Source organism: Mus musculus, chromosome 3 (genome assembly GCF_000001635.26).
Source record: "Mus musculus strain C57BL/6J chromosome 3, GRCm38.p6 C57BL/6J".
Lineage (NCBI taxonomy): Eukaryota > Metazoa > Chordata > Mammalia > Rodentia > Muridae > Mus > Mus musculus.
In genome coordinates this window covers 26,494,370-26,516,586 of record NC_000069.6, presented here as the reverse complement: position 1 = coordinate 26,516,586, position 22,217 = coordinate 26,494,370, and positions in this window count along the sequence as shown.

Genomic DNA, 22,217 nt, shown 5'->3' with positions numbered 1-22,217 from the left:
GGCTACTGCTGGCCACCACACATACATAGGCAGTAAAGGTTCTTTTGCCAAGATGAGGTTTTGAGAATTAACCAAAGTTAACCAATCAGATGAAAGACAAGTTAACCAATCAGATGAGAGACAAGTTAACCAATCAGATGAGAGACAAGTTAACCAATCAGATGTGAGACACGCCTCTCCTAGGCCTATATAAGCAGCACCAGTTCTGGGCTCGGGGTCTCTTCGCCTCTGCAATCAAGCTCTCCCAATAAATGTGTGCAGAAGGATCCTGTTGCAGCATCATTACTGCTGGCCAGTCCGGCACACACAAGAGGTCCATGCATTCCATCTTGTTTCAGATAGGGTGTCTTAGTCAGGGTTTCTATTCCTGTACAAAACATCATAACCAAGAAGCAAGTTGGAGAGGAATTTTATTCAGTGTACACTTCCACACTGCTGTTCATTACCAAAGGAAGTCAGGGCAAGCACTCACACAGGGTAGGAACTTGGAGGCAGGAGTATATACAGAGGTCATGGAGGAATGCTGCTTACAGGTTTGCTTCTCCTGGTTTGCTCAGCTTGCTTTCTTATAGAACCCAAGACTACCAGCCCAGGGATGCCTCCACCCACAATGGGCGGAGCCCTCCCCAATTGATCACTAATTGAGAAAATGCCTTACAAGCAGAATCTCATGGAGGTATTTCCTCAAGAGAGGCTCCTTTCTCTGTGATTACTCCGGCTTGTGTCCAGTTTACCCACAAAACCAGGCAGTACATAGGGTAACTTGTTTGTCTCTCTGCCTTTGGCAGTGTAGCTTGCCTGTAGACTCCCAGGAATTATTTTGCCTCCATTTTCCTTCCATTTCACTACAGGATTACAGGAATTGCACACATATGCAATGGTGTATGACTTTACATGGGCTCTGAGATCTGAACTGAGTCCTCATGCTTGCTCAGCAAGCACTTTGCCACATAGCATCTCCCCATCCCAGATTGTTGTTATTTTCTCTGGTTCTCAAGACAGGACTTTGTAGATGTATTTGGCTCTTTTCCTGTTAGTGGATGTTTAGGGACATGGGAGCTAAGCCTATTACACACATTCAGAATACCTATGCTTTCATTCTCTGTCAAGCCCAAATGTTTCTAACTTCCTTTTAACTCATGAGTAATTTAAAAACAACAACTATATCTTAGAAAATCTATAATTGGTGGGGAAACTGGGAGTGTAATTCAGTTGCAGAATATGGCTAATATGCACAAAGCCCTGGCTTTGTTCCTTGGTGCCTCAGAAATTAAATTGGAATGACTGCCACATGTTCGTTAGGGGTCACTTGTGTGGCCTAATGTATTGAACAATGTCAACACCTTCCCCACATCCCTGCAGACAATATGTGCTCTTTAATTTTAGATATCAACGGGTCTAAGAAGTATTGCCATCTGCACTCTATTCTGACTATCCCTTCCTCCTTCAGAAGTTTATATATTAGAGATACATAGGGTCTTTAGAAGAGAATTCAGGTTAAATGAGGTCTGAAACCAATTCAGCAACTGGCTGTGTAAGAAGAAAAGAAGTCATTTTATTTTTCTTCTACCGTGTCCAGATATTGTGTTTGTGCAGGTAGATGGTGATAGCACAGAAGCCAAGATCAGACTTTATAATGATGCTTACCTTGCTGGAATCTCAACTTTGAACCCTACAGCTCATGATACCTTGAGAAATGGACTCTTCATATGTGGAATTTTGTTATGGAAACTCAAGTAGAGAATATAATAATTTGTTAATTATTTTATTGTTTGAATCTTTAATTTTCTCTCTCCCCCTTATTATCTTCCATCCTTTCTTTTATCTATCTATCTATCTATCTATCTATCCACATGTGAACACACAGGCAAAGAGACACCCAGACAAATAGGCACATGCACATGCATGCATACACAGATACACAGATGTTTGTCTACACAGGAAACACACATGTGTAGATAAACACACAAATACAGACATACATAAACATATAAACACACACAGAGACACACACATACACACACCACACACACACATACACACAAACACACAGACATACACACTTCTTTCTTTTTCTAGATCTCTCAGACACCCAAAGAACTATATTAATTTCTACATGTGATTGTGAATTTCTCTTCTGTAAATGTCTGTCATATTTTTCATTAACTGTTTGGAGAAAGACTTAGTGCATATGTATTTTAAAATTGTTAGAGTCCCTATAAAATGTTCCTTTCAAAATTACAGAGTAAACCTCTTTATTCATGACAAAGGCTTTTGGCCCTGTTAGCTTTGTCTGATACCTGTAAAGCCACAGTACCTTACCATTAACTAGTAATTTCCTTGTATATAATTTTCAACATTATAATCATAGTTTATGTGCCATTAGGTTTTACATATATATCTTGCAATCATTTTATTTCTAAAACTCCTTCTTGCAAGTTTCTGTATGTGCTGTCAAACCTGATAGGCTCTGGGCTTTCCAACTGTCTTACATTTTCTGATTTATATTTTTTACCTTTTAAAAAAAAGATTTATTTTTATCTTATGTGTATGAGTGTTTTGTCTGCATGTGTGTACATGGACTACATACAGGCATGGCATTTGGTGATGACAGAACAGCATCAGATCCCAGAAGGACTGGGGCTACACATGAGTGTAAGCTGCCATGTGGGTGCTGTGAACTGTACAAAGGTCTTCTGGTAGCACAATGCGTATTCTTAACTGCTGATCCATCTCTCTAGGCCCCTGATACTTTGCCTTTAGATCTTCAAATTTATTTCCTTTATATTTCATTTTCCTGACTGTGCAGGTTTGGGAATTTCACTGCTCTGTTTTGTTGTTGTTGTTGTTGTTGTTGTTGTTGTTGTTTTTATTTTAGTAATTTTAATATTTTAAAACCCTCGTGTTTGAAACTTCATACTCACATAAAGGCACTCAGACCTGTTCCTTGCCATTTCTTTCCTGTATCACACACTGCTCTTATCATGATGTAGTTCAGGATTGTCCTATGATCCTCAATCAGCCAATGCAAAGCAAAGTAGTACACAGAACAGTAGAGTGAAGCCAAAAGGAGACCAACTCAACTGCTTTTCCATCAAGACAAGGCCTCATTTGCATAGACACTGCTAGCATTTCTAATCATTTAACTTTCAGTCATTACAGTCCTTAAGTTTTCTTTCTTCTTTATGAAGTCTATTCTTTAGATATGTCATTACATATAAGATTTTAGGCCGGTCCCTATTTCAGTCAGGACTTTGTTGCATTCAATTCTTTGTTTTACTTGCCTATTTTTTCCCCCCAAAGGAGTCTACTTTAGCTCTGTTGTTCATTTATAGGTGATCTTTACTTTAATTGTAACCACTAGGATGTTTTTTTTTCTTTTGTATTCGAAAGTTAAGTGTGTGTGTGTGTGTGTGTGTGTGTGTGTGTGTGTGGTGCTGTATTTATGCCTGTGTGGCGCATTTATGTGAATATGAGGGTAGAAATAAGTATGCGGGCCCATACTAAGACCAGAGGAAGACAGTGGGAATTTTCTTTGTTTGATCTCTTCCTTTTTCCTTGAGACATGGTCTCTCATTTGCTGGCAAAGCAGGCCATCAAGATCCCTATATCTGCCACCTCTCCTCCCCAAAGCTGGAGTTAGGAACATGTCTGGCATTTTATGTGGATGATTGGAATCAAACACAGGCTCTCTTGTGTATATAGCAAACATTCTCACTTGCTGAGACATCCCTATAGCTCGAGGTTTATATTTATATGTTAATGGAGCTTTTTAAAACACTCAATTTCTTAACAGTTTTTGAATTCATTTTTACATCTATTATCACTTCTATTAAATTTATTATCTCTTTATTGTCATTTAAATGTACATTGCAATTTCTTACTTTGCTTTCTCCAACTCTTACTTCTGTTCTTACCTGCCTCTGCAGTTCATCTCGCTTAGGTTAGCATCTTTAGTTTCATCTTCTATTGACTCACACTCTGCATATCTTTTCATTCCTTTGTTTCATTAGTTTATTGACTAATATAGTTGTAATGCACTAGTCCTATTATTTTACCATAATATTTATTTCATTGGATAATTGGGTAATCTTAATCACTTTGCCATGCATTTATTCACTGTTGCCTTGTCATTTATAGCACCGTGCAAGTCTGTAGCACAAAGGCCAGCCTGAGGAGTCAGCTCTCTCCACCATGTGGGTTTGGGAGATAGAATTCAAATTTTCAGACTTGGCAGCAAGTGCCTTGGCCCACTGAGTTGACTCTTCTACCTTCAATAGTAATGCTTTTTTATTTCAGAAATTCCCATTTTGTTGCTGGTTCCTTAAATCTGTCATGCAATTGCAGTGGCATCGTGCCTCTTTTGCAGTGTTTTCTACATTGTGTTTAATTCCCTAAGCATTTAAACACAGCAGTTGTATATTCCGAAGATGAGAACTCCATTATCTGAGGCTCTATGTGTGAGCATTGTGAATTCTTCCTGGCAGTTCTTTGCTACATCATGAGTTATGTACACTTGAAGCAGCCTTTAATTTGCTGAGAGTTCTGTGACACTCACCTGAAGCTTGTCGTCAGGTTCATCTTTTCAGAAAGAGTTTTCTTGAAGGTTTTCCTACAAGACCTGATTTCTATCAACAGGAACCTGTTGCCATGATACTACAGAGACATGTTTTAGCGATTTGTTGGGTTTTGATCACTTTTCTGAACATAGTTCATGGATTTGGGAATATCTATTCTGATAAGCCAGTCTGTACACATTTTGAGTCACACCTGGTGTCTCTGTGATGCCACTATACCTGCTGAACTCTCTGAACAGGGCTTCTACTTTATTTAACCTACTCCTTAAATCATCAGGGTTATTGTGTGTAGGGTTTTTTTGGGAGGGGTATGGTTACCTTGTTATGTTTGGTCTGATTTGGGGCTGGGAGATAAGGTAGACTTTGGATATCTTCTTTGGATTTGCTTGTCCAAATTCTATTGACAATGTGGGTATTGGATTAAATGCTATACAGCATGTTTGTTTGATGTTCATGGTCACTTGCACCTTTGGGCATGTCTGTGAGTGTTCATTGAAGCAGAGAGACCTACAGCATCCTCCCATGAGCTAGGGCTTACGATTGAACACAAAAGATAGCTGAGAACCTGATTTCCCATCTCTGATTCGTGACTGCAGATGCAGTGTGTCCAGCTGCCTCATGTCCCTGTTTCTTAACTTCCTTGTCATGGGGGACTGTTTCATGTAATGGTGTGTCAAAACCAGCTCTTTGTATTTAAGTTGCTTTTTACTATATTTTTGAGAAAAGTAACTAATATAAAATTATTTCAGGGGAACTTAGTCTACTATATCCCTTAACCCACCAAGTCTGCCATCATTTAAAAAATATTTCTGCAGTAAATTTCCATTGAGCATGAATTATTTTATAACACTTGACAGGAGGGAAAGAAAAGGCCTAATATTTATCGAGTGACTAGATTTGATAGTCACAGCATGAGTGCTTCAAACGGCGCTTTTAAAAAGTTGTGACTATTTGAAAATTTATGTCTTCAGGAATGAGTTGTAGCCAGTAAATTTCAAAGAAAAAGGAAGGTCAGTAAATCAAGAACAATATATAGGTACAGTGGAGACATGGACCTTTCTTTCAGGGCCTTATAACCTAGTAAGTGAGAAAAGAGTATCGAAGACAACACTAAATTATTTCAACATTAATTTATTGCTTTCCAGACAACTTTAGTTATACTTTATACTGCCTATTAAGTAGACAGGAGTAATGAACCTTTGACTGATAGGTGGTATTTTTCTTTCTGAAATGATGGGCTGTCTTCTCTATTTCTCTACACTATGTGGTTTTGAGGAGTTATTTTTATTCAGTTGTTATAAATTTAATCTTTCGCTAAGGAATTTTTCTGGATGAGCCCATTACAAACAGACTTTGCTCTTTTCTAGATTATTAGTTTCAAGTGACAAGAGGAAGGGCATTTGAACATTTCCTTCAACTCACTTTGTTACTGTGTAACTAACAACACTGGCATACAGCAGGCATTGACTAAATATTGACTCTTTCTGTTCTAGAACTTTCAGAGTTAGCAGATTAAGCCTGCCAGGGGGCTTCAGGAGAGATCTGTATCGTGATGCTGGAAGTGGCCATGTGGGCAATGTTGCCTTTGCAGTGGGTCACTGGCTTTGAGCATATTGTACTTAATGACATGGGCAAAGTGAAGGTCACAGGCCACTGCTTACTGCTTTAGGTCATTCTCGAGATGTTCATCTCTGAAACGTTCAGTAAGTTCTATGCATGTACAGTGGGCACATCTATTGTCTAAGTAGGGAACATATAGGAGGTGAACGAACATGGTTTCTCCAGTGGAAATAGGCATGGGAAGTAAATGGCTGTCATTACAGGGTCTACCAAAGAGGCATCAATGAAGCATTGACTTGAAAGTGGATTAAGCTGCATGGTCAGCAAACGGCAGCTTCCAGGTCAATTAGACGCATTATTTCTTTTCAAGGTCATCTATAGTCATCTCTGCAAAAATCACAGATGAACCTGCTCCTAAGAGAAGCAGGTCACTAGATAGTTACTGCAGCTTAACAGCACTGGATGGGTCTGCTTACCAACACCGTGTCCTAAACTCCCTGGGGGTGCTGACCATGTTTTATTTTCATTTTATCTCCAGCCTGAGGCACTATGATGGATTAGATTACTATTTAATAAGCATTTGATTAAAAAAGGTTCAATGAAGGCTTGGTCAATCAAGTAGCATAGCTTGAGAGACTGCTTGGGTGTGGTCTTGTTGTATCTATAGAAAAATGAATGTCAAACTAAGGCAACTGGAAAGTCAACTAACCATTCATTTTATTTCATGCAAACTTTACCATGTTCATTTGATATGCAATGGAATTTTGTTCTTTAATAACTGCTTAATGTTGAGCAAAATCTCCCTGAGCAGACCTAACCAAATGTTTCCTATGTATGATATTCTGGAATTTTAAAAATCATTTTGAGGAAGTACATTATTTTTTTATTTTCAAATCAATCAAGTGGCTGATATCACTATTATTATTATATTATATTATATTATATTATTATTATTATTATTATATTATAAAGACAGCCTTCGTGGGATGATCCAATGGTAGTTTTGAAGATTGAGATTTACTTTAAAGTTACTTGATTCTCCCTTGATTATAAAGGCTTGGAACACAGTTGTCCACTTTCACATCCTTCGTACATGTTTCATGGTTATTCGCTGTTCTTTCCACAGAGGTCATAGCAAAAGAGAAAGACTGCCATATGTTTCATTATGATAACAACACTTTGCCGTGAGGGACAGGGCTGGATGTTGGATTGGGTGGCTTCAAGAATGAAGCCAATGAATGCTGCTCTGTAGGCTCGTTAGCAACTTCATGCCCCTCTGGGATGTCAGGGCTGGTGACTCATTCCTACTGGTTCAGAGAATTCCACCTTTCCTTAGGTTTTGAATTATCCCTTCCTTTTCATACCACATGGACTTCGAAGCAGCATTTACCAGATTCTATTTGTTGTTGTTCAAAAAAAAATCTAAAATCTGCTATATTTTTTCTTAAAATAAATCCTATATTTTTATATTTCAATAATATGCTTAATGGACAGTACTGACTTTTCTTCAATCTCAATCTATGGGGAGGTTTTACTGATTGATGAATTGTTAGACCTTGTGATCTGACTTTATAAAAATTAGAGTTGCTCACATTTAAAGGATGTTAAATCTTTTCAGCCATAATATGAAACTTCAGCCTTGTGAGGTTTGAATGCTAAGGAAATAATCTTCTTTCTCTGAGTTAACGTGGCCTTTTCTATACACTGTTTTCAAATGCCATATTCAGAGTTATCTAAAACCATTTCTTCCTACTAGTGAAATTCCACATCGCCAGTGTTGGGAAATGTCACTCTAATGGAACATTCAGCATGTTGGGTATTGTTTTAACTTGTAAGTGTAGACAATCCCAAGGTGCTATATAGATAAAGATATAAGGAAGTTAGGAGTTCATATACATATAAATAGCCTCAAAATTAGACCTTCAAGTGCAAATTGTATTTCCACAGTGGCTCCTTCCTGCCTTGTGTGCATGCCAGGTCTTTACCTGTGCTCCACCTTTCTGCCTTGTGTGCTTGGCAGGTCTTTACCATCTTACCGCTGATACATCTTTTTCTTCTTTTGTGTTCTGAAATTCTCCTCCTGTGACTTCATTTGACTTGCCCCATTTTCTTTCTTAGGTCTAAGACCCAGAGTCTCTCAGTTTATCCTTGTCTACCCTCTCTAGATTACACTCCTATGTTTAGTATTTCCTAGATATTCTTTGCCTCCTTACTTGCTTTCTTTACATTTACACAGACTCTACACTCTATGAAGGCAAGGCTTCTTATTATTGCTTTCAATCACATTGCTTATCCTGCCCCAATATTGCTCTTCGTAGGATAAAGCATTCAGTACATATATACTCAGTAAGTGAATTCTCTTGAAAGAGTTGTTTTATTTGTTTGGTGGACTTCCTTGATGATAATCTCGCTTTGAAGTAATTACTTTGTTTAGAAAGGCGTGTGTAGTGTGCTCAGTATTCACAATGAGTAAATGACTGAACATACATCTTCCCTTGGCTTGTAATGTGCTTAAAACTAATTGCAGCAACTGAGCTTTGGGGCGGAAGAAGCATCAAGGGTGCATAGTGTTTGCAGCATTGCTACCCAGGTAGCAGTCTTGTCCAAATCTTCTTCTAATGACCTCCTTAAAATTACGAATCCCAAAGAAATGCTTCAGCTGCTTCCAGTATTTGAAATCTGCTTTACTATGCAGAAATCTGGTTTTTTATTATAAGTGTGTGTGTGTGTGTGTGTGTGTGTGTGTGTGTGTGTGTGTGTGTTTATTTTGTTTATTTTTATTTTGGGGGTGGAAGGCTCATGAAAAGGGAATCTCAAGAGGGGATGGAACACTTTTTTTTAACTTTATTTTTTTTATTAGATATTTTCTTTATTTACATTTCAAATGTTATCCCCTCTCCAAGTTCCCCCTCTGAAAATCCCCTATACCCTTCTTCCTCCCCCTGCTCACCAACCCACCCACTCCCACTTTCTGGCCCTGGCAATCCCCTATACTGGGACATAGAACATTCACAGGACCAACTAGGCTATCCTCTGCTACTTATGCAGTTAGAGCCATGAGTCCCACCGTGTGTTTTCTTTGATTGGTGGTTTAGTCCCAGGGAGCTCTGGGGTACTGGTTAGTTCATATTGTTGTTCCTCCTAGGGGGCTGCAAACCCCTTCAGCTCCTTGGGTACTTTCTCTAGCTCCTTCATTATGGACCCTGTGCTCCAAACATTTTTTCCCACAATTTTATATTAGATATTTTCTTCATTTACTTTTCAAATGCTATCCCAAAAGTCCCCCTATACCCTCCCCCTGCCCTGCTCCCCAACCCACCCACTCCTGCTTCCTGGCCCTGGCATTCCCCTCTACTGGGGCATATAATTTTTGCAAGACTAAGGGCCTCTCCTCCCAATGATGGCCGACTAGGCCATCTTCTGCTACATATACAGCTAGAGACACGTTCTTAAGGCAGGTGGAAAGGAGGGTAATGGAATACATCTGACAGAAACGTGGAGTAGGGTGACTAGCTAGACTGCATCTGGATACGGGAGGGGAATTCATGAGAACAAAGTATAACCATACATATTTATGTCCAGGATTCTTTTCCTTGGCCAATCTATACAATGAAATTCTTCTTCACTCACTTGGAACTTGGAAACTATTAGTATATATTTATAGATGTGAATGCAAGATTCTTATAGAAATTCCAACTCATTATATTATACATTCAAATAGAATAAGATTTGAATCCATGGTTTTAGATCTTTACTCGGAACCTCACTGTTTGTGGAGACCTATGTCATTGGTGGGGATACCTTATGGATTTTTCGCTTCCCCAATAAACTAAATGTGTGCCTTTACTCTCAGCAAATTCCATGGCAGGCAGATCTAATACCTTATAGCTTCTACAAATACATATACTAATTACTTTTCTAAGACACAGAGATGTACAAAAGCTGGGGCTAGAGCTGTGGATGAAGCACAGATGGTGAAGCACTTGTCTAGCATTCACAAAACCCTAACCATGATCTGCAGTACTACATAAATGAGGCCTATGATCCCTGCACACAAGAAGTAGAGGCAGTCAACGGATATGTCTACACCACAGCTTCTGCATCTATGGCTCAGGGAACATCACAGAAGGCAGCAGTGGAGGAGGTGGTGGTGATACAGTTCTAAGAGAATTGCTGTGTAACAGTCTCTCATAGAAATGGAAACATAAAAACATTTGAATAATGGAAACATCAATAGAGATGCTAATGCAGAAGGGATAAAATCTCCTGGGGTCACACTCCTAAACAAGCAACTACAGGCAACTTGTGGCTCCTGAGAGAGGGAGAGTAAGCCTATTCCAGGTATAAATCCCCTAACTGGTCATCAAATACAGAGTGGTTACACACACACACACACACACACACACACACAGCACAAACACACACAAGTACATATATCTATACTGGTGAGAATCAGGGAAGAAGATGCTGTCAGTTTGACGCTGAGGGTGAGACAGGGGAGGAACTGCAGAGAGGGGAATAAGGAATTGCTGAAGGGAGGGCAGGGAATGGGGAAAGAGATGTAGTTGCATTTTTATTTAAAATGTATAATTGCAAATAAGTGGAGGTGGGGTTAGCTCAGCTGTCAAGAGCACTGGCTGCCTTTCCAGAGTTCCTGAGTTCCATCCCCAGCAACCATTATCATCTGTAATGATATCTGTCATCCTATTCTGGTGTGCCTGAAGAGAGTGACAATGTGCTCACATACATAAAATAAATAAATCTTTTTTTTAAAGAGTTACATAAATAAGTGGAGGCAAGAGAGTCACAAGCCAAGGCCATCCTCCACTACATTTCAGTGCCAAGAAGAGCCTTGGCCACAGGAAACTCGCCTTGTGGCAGTTATTTCCTCCTGATGTGAGAAATTTTAAGCAATGTCTACTGTGTGAATTATTGCAGAACAATGGCTGTCTCTCTCGTGACTACAAATTCCATCATCTTCTCTACTGGACTCAAATAGTCCTGGAGAGGTGTGAAACCTGTGCATGCTCTCTAGAACTATCTACGTGTTCATGGTATAGGAGGTGATCCTCAGCTGCCTCTTCTTACAGCATTTCTGACTGGATGACATAGGTGTATCTGAAAAGTAACCTCAAAGCATGGGGTTGTGGATCCTTGTACCACAATCTGTATGTATGATGCTTCCAAAAGCCAAATACCAACAATATCAATTTTAAATATGCTATGATTGAAAAATAAATTTACAATTTGTTATGATATTGAGATTTTTTTTTGTGCTGGCAGTAGTTATCATACTTACCATGCAAAAAGAATATGATATCATTGTGTGAAATGTATCTGCATGTGCTTATGCTATTATAATATATACTTTCAGTTACTTTACGTATGAGGAATTTGAAGGGTTGAGCAAACGTACTCCGATTACAGCTGATAAGTAAAGCAAGTCCAAGGTGTTACCCATAGTGCACGAGTCAAAGTACAGCCCCCAAACTAGTCCTACTGTGTGTTTCTTAAATAAAACGTTATTGGGATACCTTCACACTCAGTAATCTGTATTTTGTCTCAAATTTCTCAGTTGCTAAAGGATCAGAGGTAAGTAAAAGGGACAGCACGCATACGACTACTAAAGCTTGAAATACCCGGTATCTACCTGTACTGGCTAGTTTTGTGTCAACTTGACACAGCTGGAGTTATCACAGAGAAAGGAGCTTCAGTTGAGGAAATGCCTCCATAAGATCCAGCTGTAAGGCATTTTCTCAATTAGTGATCAAGGGGGAAAAGCCCCTTGTGGGTGGGACCATCTCTGGGCTGGTAGTCTTGGTTCAATAAGAGAGCAGGCTGAGCAAGCCAGGGGAAGCAAGCCAGTAAAGAACATCCCTCCATGGCCTCTACATCAGCTCCTGCTTCCTGACCTGCTTGAGTTCCAGTCCTGACTTCCTTGGTGATGAACAGCAGTATGGAATTGTAAGCTGAATAAACCCTTTCCTCCCCAACTTGCTTCTTGGTCATGATGTTAGTCAGGAATAGAAACCCTGACTAAGACACTACCAAAACTGTGACTTTAGTAAATTCTCCTGACGCCTTAGGTTAGCTCTCATAATGGATACAATGAAACTGTAGGTGTTAATTTTTATCCTTACACCCTCCCATATTAATGGGAACACTGGAAATGTTTCTGCTTTTTATATTTCCTGGCCTCCAATATACTTTGTAAATCACCTGAGTGTCCACTGTTCGGAGGCTGTCAGAAGCAGCTTCTCCCTTTGCTTCTGACATTACCTCACAGAGGTGTTCAGGAGGCAACTGTTAGGCCAAGGAGCTGGAAACTACTCATGCCTTTTCTCACTTCCTTCTCCTTATCCCATCACTGAGAAGAATAAGCCGATGATTTTTTTTCCCTTAGATTCTACCCCACAGTGTCTGCTCCATGCCCAGGAGGACAAGAGGTAAGCATTTCTACGAAGGTCAGATTATTTGATTACTTGTTTTTAATACTTTCTGCCTACAGCATCCCTATTGTTGGTTGAGCCAGTACTGAACATGTCTCATCTAGGAGAGGAATCAAGGCCAAAGGATTACTTGAGCTCAGCCTGGACAGGAAGACCTTACTCACAAAAACATTCGAGCCATGTGTGCACCAATAAGCACGCTGTTGGTGCCCCCTAGATCTTAGCTTTTGCACATTTGTTTGTAGGTCTACATTGTCTTATCAGTTTTCTCCCAGGAGAAGGCACTGATGAACATTAATATGCAAATGTATTTAAATAGTTTATAATTTGTTTCAAGAATCGCAGTCATTAATAATTGAACTATTAATAATCAAAGCTATATTTTCTGTCAGCACATGTAATCTGACATACAAGATTGCTGCATCAATGTAAGACAACAATTGGATCTATAAGAGAAGGAAAAAAACTCTAAGCGGCTCATAGCAGGAAATTTTATTCATTCCCTAAAGCAGCCGGCTTTGCATTACTGCAGCGAAACAAAGCAGCTCCTTTGTAAACTAACATGGCTCTGTTTGCTCAGCATGGTCCTCACATTACTAGCTCAGTGTGGTCTCAGAGCTAATGGCCAAATGATGGACAGAAGCAGAATCAAAGGATGGGTGGAGCCAGGCTAACATCTCATGTGATGTCGAGATGGTCCTGTAAGAACCACCTAGCAATTGAGCACAAGTTGACTCATGATCTCATCTCGGGAATGTTCACCAGCCCCCAATAGCACCACCCTTCTAGGCAAATCTTTTAGCCCAGCAGAACTCTGGAGATAACAAACCACATTTACATTGCAACATCTCTTCATTGTAAGGTACAAGTACAACTTACTTTATTAGGTGCTATGGAGATAGATCAATGGGTAAAGGTATAGCGTGTAATTATTAAAAAACAATCCACACTAAAGCCTGCTATGCTCAGGCAATGCGGTCTTCCCTCCACTCCCATTGGGAGCTGCAAACCGTGGTCTTCACAGGTTCTAGTGGTTAGCCTACCACTGAACTGCATTTCCCATGCCATCTGGCCCCTGCAGCTAGCCTGCTGAGACTGGCTACCACTGGCTCTAAACCCCTAGCCCATATAAGGAAAACCCCAGAGGCTTGTAATTTATCAGCTGATTTATAACAATAAATCCTCAACCCCCCAAATGCCCAGTCTTTCTTTCAGTCTCTCTGTCCATTCTCTAAAACTCTCAGCCTCGCATTCTTTTTCCATTGCCCGATCACAGATTCTAGCCTTATATTTCACGTGACCTCACCTACCTACAGACAGAAATCCACATAAACGTCCTTGAACTCCTACCACACACAAAATATGGGATTGGTTACTTGTGCCTGTAACAGCAGCACTAGGAGAGAGACATAGAGATCCCAAGACCTTCCCAAAACAGCAAACTTTGCACATGGTGAGAGTCAGGTATAATAAAATGAGGTAGAAGTGGTGAAGCAGGATAACCAACATCCTCCTCTGGCCCGAACACATGTGCATTTGGACATGTGTTCTCACAGTACCACATATATACATATGATACCACATCATACCACCACACATGCACACACATTCTCTCTTTCACACCCATACTCACACACACGTAGGAAATTGACTTTATCAGATAAAACAAAGGAAACACCCCTTTTGCATTTATATGAGAAATTTATATCGGTAAAACCACTAAGTTATTCTTTTTTTAGTAGACCACTGAGTAAGTAGGAGACAGAATCAAATACACTTTTTCACCTCTGAGAATATATCCCAAAGATACTTGAACATCCATGTGGTGTGCAACATTGTTTACAACAACTAAGCTATGTGACGAGACTATGAGCCTCTGTGGGTGTGGAAAGGTACTGTGGAGATATGTATAATGGATTGTTATCCGTCCATAAAGAACACAGCAAGCGTGTTATTGCTGTGAGAGTGCAAGCAACTGCAGATCACTGTAAGTTGAAGAAGCCAATCTTCCTTGATGTTGCAGCCAAGTCTTTCATGACTCCTTTCATATGCTGAAGCTCATCAGGAAAGTAGGACATGAATATAAAGGAAAGACTACTGAATGTGTAAGATGAAAGGAGCAGCGGGGCGAGGGGGATGGAATGTGGGCAACACAGGGATGACTGCTACTTAAGAACACAATGTGTGTGAGTGGAGGTGTCAGCATAAAACCTGTGCTTTGTATAATTAATGTACAGTTATTAATGAAGAGTGCTGTTAGAATTTGTTTTTGTAATAATGATTTATTCTTGAGGAATTTATGCATGCCGATAATCATATCCACCACACATTTCCCCACCCAGAATTTTTTTGTTTATCACCCAGGAACACACTGCACTCCAAAGTTTGTGTCTTCTTTTGTTACCGCTTGATCTGTGTTTCAGCCAACAAAACAGAAGGATGTCTGTCAAATGACTACTGAAGTGTTTCCACAAATCCAGAGGGACCTCAGTTCTTAGTAATTAAACCTTCCGACTCTCCCTCAATTCCCACTTCCATAGTTTTGCATCAGCTAGAAGCTGAACGATTCTGTGTTGTGGCTGCAGAGAAGTGATGATGGAGTCAGAAGGAACGTTTTCTATTTCCCTGTGAGGAACAAAAAATGCCTTCTTTAGCTTTCTTAAACAAACAAACAAACAAACAAACTGTACTTTCCAGAATATTCTTGTTATATGTAGTATCAACTATCTATTATGTATTCTATACTTCTTTGATTAAGTTGCAGTATGTGTTTAAGTTATTTTACTAGCTGACCCGAGGATACATCACCATGGAAATAATTGTGAATCTGACAAAATATATTCCATAGACACCTACAAAATATATCTTAAAATAATAAAAAGAGCATTTGCATCTTAGAGCTATCTCTTGATCTTGGTTCTATAGACTTTGGTTTTATAGAATGTGGTTAAGACTATGTTGGTCAATGTCAGGTGACATCTAAGTGTCATAACACAGATTCCCTCAGGTGTTTTCATCTGTAAATTCAAGTCTATGGCAAAGCTATGGCACAAGTAAGGAAATGACTTTGTTTTATCTGTTTTAATACATATGGCATTTCACACCCTCACCTATAAGGTGAATCCTCCGAATTAAAAGTCAGTTGTCTCTGATGTCGTTTTCTATTTTACTTCCATCTTTCCATCAAATATAGTAATACTTAAGGCATGATACTTTGGGGTATTTTTTGGTCTTGAAGTCTTTACTCTCTGGGGCACTAGGATATTTGACACCATGACAAGCAACTGTTCTATTTACTTTGGTGCTTTTAGTTGGAATATTTTATCATCATATCATCAAGTTGGCTGACTTTTACCTCTTTATTGTCTAATTCATTATACCCATCTGGAAAATTATCCATATGAGTCCCCTTTTAGCTCCTGTACACTCCAACACCTCCCCAAAACATATGTAACTGAGATAGAACATCATACAAAAGGCAGGGATGTGTAAAGGGACAAATAGGAATTTCATATGATGTTGCTCAGTGAATCCGAGGGCGTGTCAACAGGCTCCATCTTGTGAGGTTCTCTGGTAGTCACCTTAGCTGCACTGATTAGGATGGTAATTGTGGCTATTCTGAAGACAGCAGTCCATATCTCACACTGGATTATTTTAATCGGTCTCACAATTTGACTTTTTCCTTTATTCTTATCTTCTTAGTTTGATATCAGGAGAAGAGTAAGCCCTGTAAAGAGAGCTGAGCATGAGTGGTTTGGAGGCCTTTGTCCCTGTTTCCTTAACCATTTGGCAACCAGCCTCACTTTAAGTGCTGGTATCTGTGGGGAGAGTCCGGGCAGCTCAGATGTGGGTATATGCTGAAGATGAACTGCTTGTAAACCATCTTCCTGAGACTCTCACAATGTGAGAATTTGGACTCAGAGTTAGCACTGAAGCCGAGATTTTTCTCCTCACCAGCTGTTTTGCTGTGGGGAAAATGTTTGACTCTCGGAATTCACATTTGGAAAGCAGTGATATGTTTTTCTTAAGCATTGGTTTTGGAGTCCTTGAAATCGGAAATGTTATATTTATTCACAGTTTTATGATACCCTCGACAGAAACTTAACAAGGGGTTAGCTTCCGTATTCCTTCCTTTTCGACTCTTCTCCCTTTAGCTGGCTTGACAGTCAGTTATTTCAGTTTCATTCATTATGCTTTTTGATTACTGTAATAGCAACTGAGGAAGCAGAGAAAGTGCCAATTAAAATGACTGTGATAGATTTGGACATAATACACCGGGACTGAGTATTGCATAATTTTTCTGGGTAAAGAGCCTGAGATCTCCCAACTTTTGCATTACTCCTTGGTAAAGTGTGGTGTGTCTCTGACTCTGATACCTGTCTTTGGATTCCTTTGCCCTGGTTTTACTGCCTTGTTGGGTCTCAGAGGGAGACCATAAGTTTAACTCTGCTAGTGTGATTTGATGGTCCAGATTAGGTTGTTACTCATTGGTGGTGGTGGGGGGTTCCCTTCTCTGAAAAGAAGGGGAAGGGGTAGTGGGGAGAGGGCCTTGTGAGAGTGGAACTGCAAGTATGGAGGGAGGGGGCTGCAGTAGGAATATAAAGTGAATAAATAAATAAATTAGTGAAAAAACAAGTTTCCCATTTGTCTTTCCAAACTCAATCATGATATTTTCTCCTTCCCTATCACCCCACCACCACCCATGGCCAGAGCAGGTGAAGCAAACCTCTAACTTGTTGCCATTGTCTTCTGCTACATCTTTTCGTTAGCTTGTATTACAGTTATAATTTTCTTTTTTTTTAAAATTAGGTATTTTCCTCATTTACATTTCCAATGCTATCCCAAAAGTCCCCAATACCCTCCCCCCCCACACCCTACCTACCTACTCCCACTTTTAGGCCCTGGTGTTCCCCTGTACTGGGGTATATAAAGTTGCAAATCCAATGGGCCTCTCTTTCAAGGGATGGCCGACTAGGCCATCTTTTGATACATATGCAGCTAGAGTCAAGAGCTCCAGGGTACTTGTTAGTTCATAATGTTGTTCCACCTATAGGGTTGCAGATCCCTTTAGCTCCTTGGGTATTTTCTCTAGCTTCTCCATTGGGGGACCTGTGATCCATCCAATAGCTGACTGTGAGCATCCACTTATGTGTTTGCTAGGCCCCAGCATAGTCTTACTAGAGACAGCTATATCAGGGTCCTATCCACACAATCTTGCTAGTGTATGCAAAGGTGTCAGCGTTAGGAGGCTGATTATGGGATGGATCCCTGGAAATGGCAGTCTCTAGATGGTCCATCCTTTTGTCTTAGCTCCAAACTTTGTCTCTGTAACTCCTTCCATGGGTGTTTTGTTCCCAATTCTAAGAAGGGGCAAAGTGTCCACACTTTGGTCTTAGTTCTTCTTGAGTTTCATGTGTTTTGCAAATTGTAAATTATATCTTGGGTATTCTAAGTTTCTGGGCTAATATCCACTTATCAGTGAGTACTTATCATTTGAGTTCTTTTGTGATTGGGTTGCCTCACTCAGGATAATGCCCTCCAGGTCCATCCATTTGCCTAGGAATTTCATAAATTCATTCTTTTTAATAGCTGAGTAGTACTCCATTGTGTAAATGTACCACAATTTTTGTATCCATTCCTCTGTTGAGGGACATCTGGGTTCTTTCCAGCTTCTGGCTATTATAAATAAGGCTGCTATGAACATAGTGGAGCATGTGTCCTTCTTACCAGTTGGGGCATCTTCTGGATATATGCCCAGGAGAGGTATTGCTGGATCCTCCGGTAGTACTGTTGGTTGCCTTTTTGTCTTATTGACAGTGTCCTTTGCCTTACAGAAGCTTTGCAGTTTCATGAGGTCCCATTTGTCAATTCTCGATCTTACAGCACAAGCCATTGCTCTTCTATTCAGGAATTTTTCCGCTGTGCCAATATCTTCAAGGATTTTCCCCACTTTCTCCTCTAAAAATTTCAGTGTCTCTGGTTTTATGTGGAGCTCCTTGATCCACTTAGATTTGACTTTAGTGCAAGGAGATAGGAATGGAACAATACACATACTTCTACATGATAACCACCAGTTGTGCCAGCACCATTTGTTGAAAATGCTGCCTTTTTTCCACTGGATGGTTTTAGCTCCCTTGTCAAAGATCAATTGACCATAGGTGTGTGGGTTCATTTCTGGGTCTTCAATTCTATTCCATTGGTTTACTTTTCTGTCATTATACCAGTACCATGCTGTTTTTATCACAATTGCTCTGTAGTAAAGCTTTAGGTCAGGCATGGTGATTCCACCAGAGGTTCTTTTATCCTTGAGAAGAGTTTTTTGCTACCCTAGGTTTTTTGTTATTCCAGATGAATTTTCACATACTTCTTTCTAATTCTTGAAGAATTGAGTTGGAATTTTGATGGGGATTGCATTGAATCTGTAGACTGCTTTTGGCAAGATAGCCATTTTTACAATGTTGATCCTGCCAATCCATGAGCATGGGAGATCTTTCCATCTTCTGAGATCTTCTTTAATTTCTTTCTTCAGAGACTTGAAGTTTTTATCATACAGATCTTTCACTTCCTTAGTTAGAGTCACGCCGAGATATTTTATATTATTTGTGACTATTGAGAAGGGTGTTGTTTCCCTAATTTCTTTCTCAGCCTCTTTATTCTTTGTGTAGAGAAAGGCCATTGACTTGTTTGATTTTATTTTATATCCAGCTACTTCACCAAAGCTGTTTATCAGGTTTAGGAGTTCTCTGGTGGAATTTTTAGGGTCACTTATATATACTATCATATCATCTGCAAAAAGTGATATATTGACTTCCTCTTTTCCAATTTGTATCCCCTTGATCTCCTTTTGTTGTTGAATTGCTCTGGCTAATACTTCAAGTACTATGTTGAAAAGGTAGGAAGAGAGTGGACAGCCTTGTCTAGTCCCTGATTTTAGTGGAATTGCTTCCAGCTTCTCTCCATTTACTTTGATGTTGGCTACTGGTTTGCTGTAGATTGCTTTTATCATGTTTAGGTATGGGCCTTGAATTCCTGATCTTTCCAGAACTTTTATCATGAATGGGTGTTGGATCTTGTCAAATGCTTTTTCTGCATCTAACGAGATGATCACGTGGTTTTTGTCTTTGAGTTTGTTTATATAATGGATTACATTGATGGATTTTCGTATATTAAACCATCCCTGCATCCCTGGAATAAAACCTACTTGGTCAGGATGGATGATTGCTTTAATGTGTTCTTGGATTCGGTTAGCGAGAATTTTATTGAGGATTTTTGCATCGATATTCATCAGAGAAATTGGTCTGAAGTTCTCTATCTTTGTTGGGTCTTTCTGTGGTTTAGGTATCAGAGTAATAGTGGAGTTGGGTAGAGTACCTTCTACTTCTATTTTGTGAAATAGTTTGTGCAGAACTGGAATTAGATCTTCTTTGAAGGTCTGATAGAACTCTGCACTAAACCCGTCTGGTCCTGGGCTTTTTTTTGGCTGGGAGACTATTAATAACTGCTTCTATTTCTTTAGGTGATATGGGACTGTTTAGATGGTCAACTTGATCCTGATTCAACTTTGGTACCTGTTATCTGTCCAGAAATTTGTCCATTTCGTCCAGGTTTTCCAGTTTTGTTGAGTATAGCCTTTTGTAGAAGGATCTGATGGTGTTTTGGATTTCTTCAGGATCTGTTGTTATGTCTCTCTTTTCATTTCTGATTTTGTTAATTAGGATTTTCTCCCTGTGCCCTCTAGTGAGTCTAGCTAAGGGTTTATCTATCTTGTTGATTTTCTCAAAGAACCAACTCCTCGTTTGGTTAATTCTTTGAATAGTTCTTCTTGTTTCCACTTGGTTGATTTCACCCTTGAGTTTGATTGTTTCCTGCCATCTACTCCTCTTGGGGGAATTTGCTTCCTTTTTTTCTGCAGCTTTTAGATGTGTTGTCAAGCTGCTAGTATGTGTTCTCTCCCGTTTCTTTTTGGAGGCACTCAGAGCTATGAGTTTTCCTCTTAGGAATGCTTTCATTGTGTCCCATAAGTTTGGGAATGTTGTGGCTTCATTTTCATTAAACTCTAAAAAGTCTTTAATTTCTTTCTTTATTCCTTCCTTGACCAAGGCATCATTGAGAAGAGTGTTGTTCAGTTTCCACGTGAATGTTGGCTTTCCATTATTTTTGTTGTTATTGAAGATCAGTCTTAGGCCATGGTGGTCTGATAGGATACATGGGACAATTTCAATATTTTTGTATCTGTTGAGGCTTGTTTTGTGACCAATTATATGGTCAATTTTGGAGAAGGTCCCGTGAGGTGCTGAGAAGAAGGTATATCCTTTTGTTTTAGGATAAAATGTTCTGTAGACATCTGTCAGGTCCATTTATTTCATAACTTCTGTTAGTTTCACTGTGTCCCTGTTTAGTTTCTGTTTCCACGATCTGTCCATTGATGAAAGTGGTGTGTTGAGGTCTCCCACTATTATTGTGTAAGGTGGTGCAATGTGTGCTTTGAGCTTTACTAAAGTGTCTTTAATGAATGTGGCTGCCCTTGCATTTGGAGCATAGATATTCAGAATTGAGAGTTCCTTTTGGAGGATTTTACCTTTGATGAGTATGAAGTGTCCTTCTTTGTCTTTTTTGATAACTTTGGGTTGGAATTCGATTTTATCCGATATTAGAATGGCTACTCCAGCTTGTTTCTTCAGACCATTTGCTTGGAAAATTGTTTTCCAGCCTTTCACTCTGAGGTAGTGTCTGTCTTTTTCCCTGAGATGGGTTTCCTGTAAGCAGCAGAATGTTGGGTCCTGTTTGTGTAGCCAGTCTGTTTGTCTATATCTTTTTATTGGGGAATTGAGTCCATTGATATTGAGAGATATTAAGGAAAAGTAATTGTTGCTTCCTTTTATTTTTGTTGTTAGAGTTGGCATTCTCTTCTTGTGGCTGTCTTCTTTTTGGTTTGTTGAGGGATTACTTTCTTGTTTGTTCTAGGGCGTGATTTCCGTCCTTGTATTGCTTCTTTTCTGTTATTATCCTTTAAAGGGCTCGATTCGTGGAAAGATAACGTGTGAATTTGGTTTTTTCGTGGAAAACTTTGGTTTCTCCATCTATGGTAATTGAGAGTTTGGTTGGGTATAGTAGCCTGGCCTGGCATTTGTTTTCTCTTAGGGTCTGTATAACATCTGTCCAGGATCTTCTGGCTTTCATAGTCTCTGGTGAAAAGTCTGGTGTAATTCTGATAGGCCTGCCTTTATATGTTACTTGACCTTTTTCCCTTACTGCTTTTAATACTCTTATCTTTATTTATTGCATTTGTTGTTGTGATTATTATGTGTCGGTAGGAATTTCTTGTCTGGTCCAGTCTATTTGGAGTTCTGTAGGCTTCTTGTATGTTCATGGCCATCTCTTTCTTTAGGTTTGGGAAGTTTTCTTCTATAATTTTCTTGAAGAAATTTGCTGGCCCTTTAAGTTGAAAATCTTCATTCTCATCTACTCCTATTGTCCATAGGTTTGGTCTTCTCATTGTGTCCTGGTTTTCCTGGATGTTTTGAGTTACTATCTTTTTGCATTTTGTATTTTCTTTGATTGTTCTGCCGATGTTCTCTATGGAATCTTCTGCATCTGAGATTCTCTCTTCCATCTCTTGTATTCTGTTGCT